This window comes from Sinocyclocheilus anshuiensis, unplaced genomic scaffold (genome assembly GCF_001515605.1).
Source record: "Sinocyclocheilus anshuiensis isolate Anshui unplaced genomic scaffold, SAMN03320099.WGS_v1.1 scaffold1841, whole genome shotgun sequence".
Classification (NCBI taxonomy): domain Eukaryota; kingdom Metazoa; phylum Chordata; class Actinopteri; order Cypriniformes; family Cyprinidae; genus Sinocyclocheilus; species Sinocyclocheilus anshuiensis.
The window spans coordinates 327,034-334,246 of NW_015539935.1; the positions used below are offsets into that span (position 1 = coordinate 327,034).

Sequence of the window (7,213 nt, forward strand, 5' to 3'; positions counted from 1 at the left end):
GACCACAAAAATATTCAAAGACCCCCCCCCCCAAACCCCCCAAGAAATACATAGGTTTAGATTTTGGGCTGTGCGCAAATATTTTAAAGCTTGTTTTGTATTATTTGATACAATTTAAGTCATCTTGAGGAAGTGTGCTGAGCCAGATTGTTGAGAACCACTGATCTTGACTACATCTGACAGATTTCGAACCTTCTCTCCATCAATGGATAGGCTTGTGATGGAGATTGAAATTTGCTGCCAGCGCTCAGAGGGGTTGAAGATGTTGAGGGACGTCTGAGAGGCAATTCCCACACAGCAAGAACTGGGAAACTTCAGCTCATTTGGAACCATCACTTGAGCTGAAGAAAAACATTTTTTTTCCTTTTAACAAATTCCTTTATACCACCAATGTCTTTAAAATACATGAACATTTTTCCACTTACTTCTAAAGTCTGCAAGATCTCGTGCAGCCCATGACCCAACACTTGTCTGTCCATAATTCTTACTGACTGGATACTGAGGTGGATGTTGTTGAACAGAGTTCAGGTAACCAGACTGAAGACTTGTATGCCCAGGTACATGCATATGTCCCATAGATGGGTTTGCAGCAGGCACTGCAGCAGATACTCCATACAAACCAGATGGCCCTCCAATCTGATAGGGAGGAGCATGTAGAGGCCCCTCTGAGCTCAGATACTGCTGTGCCAGTTGGGAACTAAAGAGGGAACACCCTGTTAGGAGGTTGGGAAGGTTTGTCAGGGCACCCTGAGAGGTGTAGCTGGGTACGGACCCATATGCAAAGTCATCCGCAGCCCCAAAACAAGATCCAGACCCCAAAACATGAGGCAACGCTTGGTGTGCCTGTTCTGAGGCTGTCCCAGATGGATGCTGAATGTTCAGCTTGCTTGAGTACCCAGAATCCACTTGAGCGTACAACCTCGGCCCAGGCTCAGACTGGCGGTTGCCCTTAGAGTATTCATTTCCATAGTCTTTACGGAAGTCACTTTGGCTACGTGAGCCCAGTTCAGAGGTCTTTTTGTTGAGGCCTGGAATTTCAGAATGGCAAAGAGGCTCTGGACTCTTTGAAGAACTCAGAACATTTACATTATCAAACGGTTCCACTGGAGGAGTTGGACTGGCTCTGATTATAGTGGTGCTTAGAGCCATCGAGGTGTTATTCTGGAGAATAATAAAAGAGATTCATCTGTACATTCAAACCATAAAGTAAATCAGCAGCATTACTATCAATATCAAATAATGGTCAAGCAACATGGACTTCAAATAGGGCTGCAACAAATTATTTTTTTTGATAATCTATTAGTCTAATGGTCATTGATTATTTCACCAATTAATCAGTAGGATAGGATCGATTATTAAGCTTTTGCAATTAGTTAAAATAGTTATGCATATTCTAACTAATAAGTAAAACAAGGTTTATCCCTTCAGCTTTTGAAAATGTCATTTACATTACTACTATACAATTACATTATTTTTTTTACAATACAAATAAATATATTTGGCACACAAAATGGAATGACAGACATTCTCATTCACCATTTAATAAACTGCATGAAAATTTAACTGACTGACTGATGCATCACTCTGCTTAATATCTCCTTTTGTAATTCATAAGGATATAGAAAAAAAAAAAAGACATAAGACATCTTATTTTTGGATAAACTATATTACTCACAACTAGGGCTGGGCGATATATTGAATATTAGCGATAATATCACAATAATTTTGACTATGTAAAATTTGAAAATATCGTGAATATCGAATATTTCAAATTCAAGCATACTTTCCCAAAAGAATGCGCCAAACGTCCAAAAAAGGAGACAACATGTTATTGCGGACTGCTCTACACGCCTCTACTTCGCGAGCTTTCATGAGTGCGGTTGCCAGATATCAATAGTTCAAATCCCCGAATCAGAGCTTTGCTGTTACAAGCATACATTTTCTGCCCAGTGTTTTGCTTATTTTAAACAATCTGGCAACCATGCACATGCGCTCGCTCCTCATTGCGGAAGCGCCGCCGCTGCAGATGATCTAAAAACACCAGCAAACAAGCTGGAGTTTAGTGATCTAAATGAAAGTGTCACTCAACCAGTCTGTGTTCTGTCATGAGATCTCGACTGTATTGTTTGCGATTGTGATCGCTGAATAAATGCACTTACTCAATCGCTGTTGTTTTAATAGAGAAATAGACTATTGCAATTATGGAATTAGTGGAATTACTAGGAATTTATGCACCAAGAGCTTGTAACACTCCAAAGAGAAAGGAAAAATTGAAATCGCATCATATGACCCCTTTAAAATATCTTATAGTGTTACAATAATCAAAACAGTCCTAAGATAAATCTAGATATAGAAGAAGCTCTAATCTATGCCAACCAAACTATCACTTTAATGCACTGGTGTGCACAGGGTTTGGGGTGTCACTTTTCGTGGAATTCGCGTTATGGGGGTTCTGGGGGCACCTTGATGGAACCAAAAGGGCACTTTTGCACCGCCAATTAAAGGGGCAGGGGCTCCAAGTAAAAGACTATGTTTTTGAATGAAATTTTTACACTTTTTCAGGCATTTTTTAAACAAAATAAATATCTTTAGTTTCTGCAATTTCTAATGAGTGATATTGTTTCAAAAATTATATTGCAAAAATTATCGTTATCGTTTTATCGCCCAGCCCTAGCATCAATTATAAAACATCAGGCTTTTGAGGAACCGCAACAAATTTACTTCCTAAATAGCTAATTGGTTTATATTGTAATCCACATAAAACTAAGATGGGGTTAAACACTCACCTTATGGTGATCAGGGGTGGGCATGCAAGTGTTCTCATTAATGGAGAGATAAGTCAGTCTACTGAGAGATGGGCTTGAACAATGGGACTGAGGGGAACCTGGATCGCCAGCAGGACTCCTCTGAGCCTTTCCACTACTAGGGGAACACGGAGACATCTCTCTATTTCCAAAACACAAGGATAAGTGTCAAACCAGGCCATTATTTATCCATGTACTGAACCACTTAAAACACATTACACAATAACTTACGGTTGATTAACAATAATCAAAAAAAAAAAAAAAAAAAAAAAAAAAATCCCCCCCCCGGATTCCTGATATTTCAATCTACAAACTTAATCATAGGAGGTGATTTCAAATGATTTTAGATCCGTATTTAGACATCTTCCACCCAGCTTGATTAACAATAATCAACAAAAAAAAAAAAAACAACAAATAAGAATCATCTCCCCTCCTCACAAATAAAAGTGGCTTACACCACAAAAAAGGCAATATGCAATTCTGTTAGATATGATGTTCAGAAACTATTTTTACCCATATCCACTTGGAACGGAGGTCTGGCTTGGACTGGAGTGGGTAAGAGGGGAAGTGGATGGTCTGAAATTACAATGGGTGACCTCCACAACACCAGGGACACTGCTCTCAGGTGAGCCTTCAATAAAAAGTAGTAAATAAAGTTGATGTCCCAAATTTTCTGAAGCTTGCATGGTGTTCAAGCACATTAAGCAACATTTCACGCTGATTTTTAACATGCTAAATCTGTTACACTTCTGGTTCTGTATTTGTTTAAAAAGAAAAAGAAAAGAGATACCAAATTTTTCCTGTGTTGTTGGCAGGGAATCCTGACGATCAACAGCTGCAATTTTCTCTTTTGAAACTGACTGAGTGGCTTTAGGGCTTTTGGGTGATCGTGCCTGGTTAATGGCAGGTTTGTCTGCCCGGCCTCCTGTTGTCTTGGGTTTGTGTGGGGAGGTCTTCAACGACGATACTTCAGAACGGCAAAGGCCAGGTGAGGTCTTTGGGGAAAAAGCAGGAGTTGACATGGTCCCTTCCCCTTTCAGAGAGCAGCGGTTACCTGTGGTGGAAGTGCTGGCTACTTGTGATCGAGCCGTTCCTATTTTGATCTTGGATTCAGGGACACTTTTACTGGTGGATGGTGCTGCACGATAGTCATTTTTGTTTTTCTCAATGCCAGATTTGAAATCAACAGGTTTTGATTTGAAGGATGTGGAAGATGATGGGTGAACGCACCTGGATTAAGTGTCTCATCAGCATCACTTTGCGTAACTGTCTCAATGTTGATGGAGCTTCCTCTGGAGAACAAATCTGAGGGTCGAAGTAACGCAACAGGTTTCCTCTTCTCAGGGGATGTAATGAAGTATCCAAAAGATGGCTAAAAAACAAATAAATGGTTGAATAACTATCATTTAAGCTTGGTTGTGAAGGGCTACCTTCCATCAGAGTTTAGCTATAATAATAATTAAACATCCGAAACAGCTAATCAATGTCTTTAGAATTACTAGAAACATCCAGGCAAGTGTGTTTGGGCAGGTTTGAGCTAAACATGGCTTGACATTGACTACTCAGGAACAGAACTGAATGCCTCTGCTCTACGGAATTCGAGGCACATTTTTGAAGGGAAGGTTGTTAACGTATCGTCTGGCCAAATTTGATACCAGCATTGACTTGCATTGCATTCAAGACCCACATTGAGTTCATGCATATCATGGGAAGTGATCTCTTAATATTTGCGTTGCTAGTGCCATACTAATCTGATCTACAGAAACAGTTTTGCAATTGTAATCAGGTTGTTAAGTGCACTTCACATGGCTAGAGTCATTTGTGTAGCACACAGAGTGCTCCAAATGAGACAACTTTGAGGTTAGATTTCAGTGAGGATGTTACCTTAGATGATATCTGCTTAGGGATAGAGTCCTCACCCTTTTAACATTGTCCTCTTCAGTGCTCCCAAGGCACCCCAGAGCTTCAGAGCGCCTCTGAAAAAACTCCCCCAGTGAAATACGCAGATAACTTTGGTTCCCAGGCTCAAGTTCAGAGGAGACCTGGGAGGCTTAGTAATACAAATAGACCCAAGTGAAAACCAGAGGCTTTCAGTATGACTATTTATATATAAGCTAAAGATGAGGCAATAATAATTGGCCGCGCTGTTCAACTCGTAAGCGCTGCCATTTCTGTTGCATATGAGAAACATCAAATGGCATACGAAACTGAAAGCATAACGAAACCGCGCTTAGAGTGTATACCAAGCACGTTAAGTATACGTATACGTTAGCATGAGCGCGAAGGTGCACGCAGCAAAAATGAGGCACAAATTGAGGAAATGATGGATTTATTAGTCGGTATAGGCTATAATACAGCATGTGGTGTGAGCCATGCCTCATCATATTTGTTTTTGTTAATAAACATTTTGTAAGCTAGTTTGTCATTGTATCTTACTGATTTATTGTTGTTGTGCTTTTTAATTAAGAATAACAATGAATCCATCTTTTGTTTTAGTCTTAAAAAGTGAAATATGTATAGATGTACAGCATGTAAGCAAATGAGACAATTATCTTTTCTTTATAAACTATGATAAAAGTTCATCAGCATGCATTGAATAAATCCCATGTTGTAGCGCAAAAAAAATATATAAAAAAAATATTGCGACCAAATCATGTGCTGGTGTGACCAGCTGAGAAAGTTAGTTGCAAAAGAGCGACCAATGGGAAAAATTAGTCTGGAGCCCTGTATAGGCTAGGCTTTATACATGAAAAGCAAACTGGTGCTCTTCTGTTTCTTTTGGTGTATGACTCCCCCCTTGTCGTATAAAAAGCACAATAATCGCAGTTGTTGGTTAGATCAAATAATCGTGATAAGACGGTTATTTAATTATCGCGACAGGCCTAGTTCAAATACATAATGTAATATTCCTATACACATAATATGAACATAACCAACTTAAGTACATTAAGTATTATAACTAGGGATGTGCATCTCATGACTCAGGCCGATACGATACGCATCTCTATGATGCATTGAATAATCCCATGTTGTAGCGCAAAAAAAATATATTAAAAAAAATATTGCGACCAAATCATGTGCTGTTGTGACCAGCTGAGAAAGTTAGTTGCAAAAGAGCGACCAATGGGAAAAATGAGTCTGGAGCCCTGTATAGGCTAGGCTTTATACATGAAAAGCAAACTGGTGCTCTTCTGTTTCTTTTGGTGTATGACTCCCCCCTTGTCGTATAAAAAGCACAATAATCGCAGTTGTTGGTTAGATCAAATAATCGTGATAAGACGGTTATTTAATTATCGCGACAGGCCTAGTTCAAATACATAATGTAATATTCCTATACACATAATATGAACATAACCAACTTAAGTACATTAAGTATTATAACTAGGGATGTGCATCTCATGACTCAGGCCGATACGATACGCATCTCTATGCATAGCCAACGATATGATACATTAAAGATACATATGAAGCAGCTACCGATGCGATACGATTCACCCGTTACGATGCAGTGCGATCCAATTTCGATTCGATTCAACACAATGCGATTCGATGCAATGCGATGCAGTGGAAAAAATATGATCGCTTTAGTTTCATTGGTTCAGGCAGACAGCAAATCATAAATTAACTTATGTGTCTTCTGACTTCTAACGCGAGAAACATTTTAGAGAAGAGAAATCAATCTACATATAAAATATTGGGTCACAGATTATTGGTCACTTTCTAAATAATAAAAGTACAGCCCATCCACTAGTAATTATATATTAATAAATCGGTTTTTACCAATGCAAATATGTTAGAAACGATGCATTGCGATATAAATGCCAACTTGTAGCCGATGCACACTTTTTAAACCGATGCATCGCATCGTTAACTATTTATGCCGATGCACCAAGCGAATCGGGGAATCTTCCCATCCCTAGTCCAACACTGCTAAGACATTTATATGAAAACACCATGAAAAAGTGAATTTTGCATCCAATGTCCCCTTTAAGCCCGGTAAATTTGTTCTGGCGATCATATCGTTCTTATGGAGAGGACATGATTACTCTGAACGGTTTACAAAGCACCGCTGCTTTTTAATTAGTTTTCCTATATACAGGTGCATCTCAATAAATTAGAATGTCGTGGAAAAGTTCATTTATTTCAGTAATTCAACTCAATGTCACGCTTCTCCATTCATCAGGGCTGCGACTCTGCAACTGGATACTATTATGCGCGTCTCGTATTTATAAGAGCAAAAAATTCTGATTGGCTAGTAATGTTAGTTTGGTTAAGAGTGAAAGCTGTGCTCCTCTCGTACCATTGGTAGGCGAACTCATGGACTCGAAAGTAGGCTTGCCGCGATAGACGGTGCGGACAGTGATACCGTTAAGCCGCAACACCGGTTACGTCACTTGCCCACCGCGGCA

The 7,213-nt window shown here is 39.4% G+C and overlaps 1 pseudogene; it reads right to left on the reverse strand.

The window, feature by feature from the left end:
* Nucleotides 1–7,213, reverse strand: part of LOC107686951 (centrosomal protein of 192 kDa-like) — a 30,669-nt pseudogene that overhangs the window by 9,892 nt on the left and 13,564 nt on the right.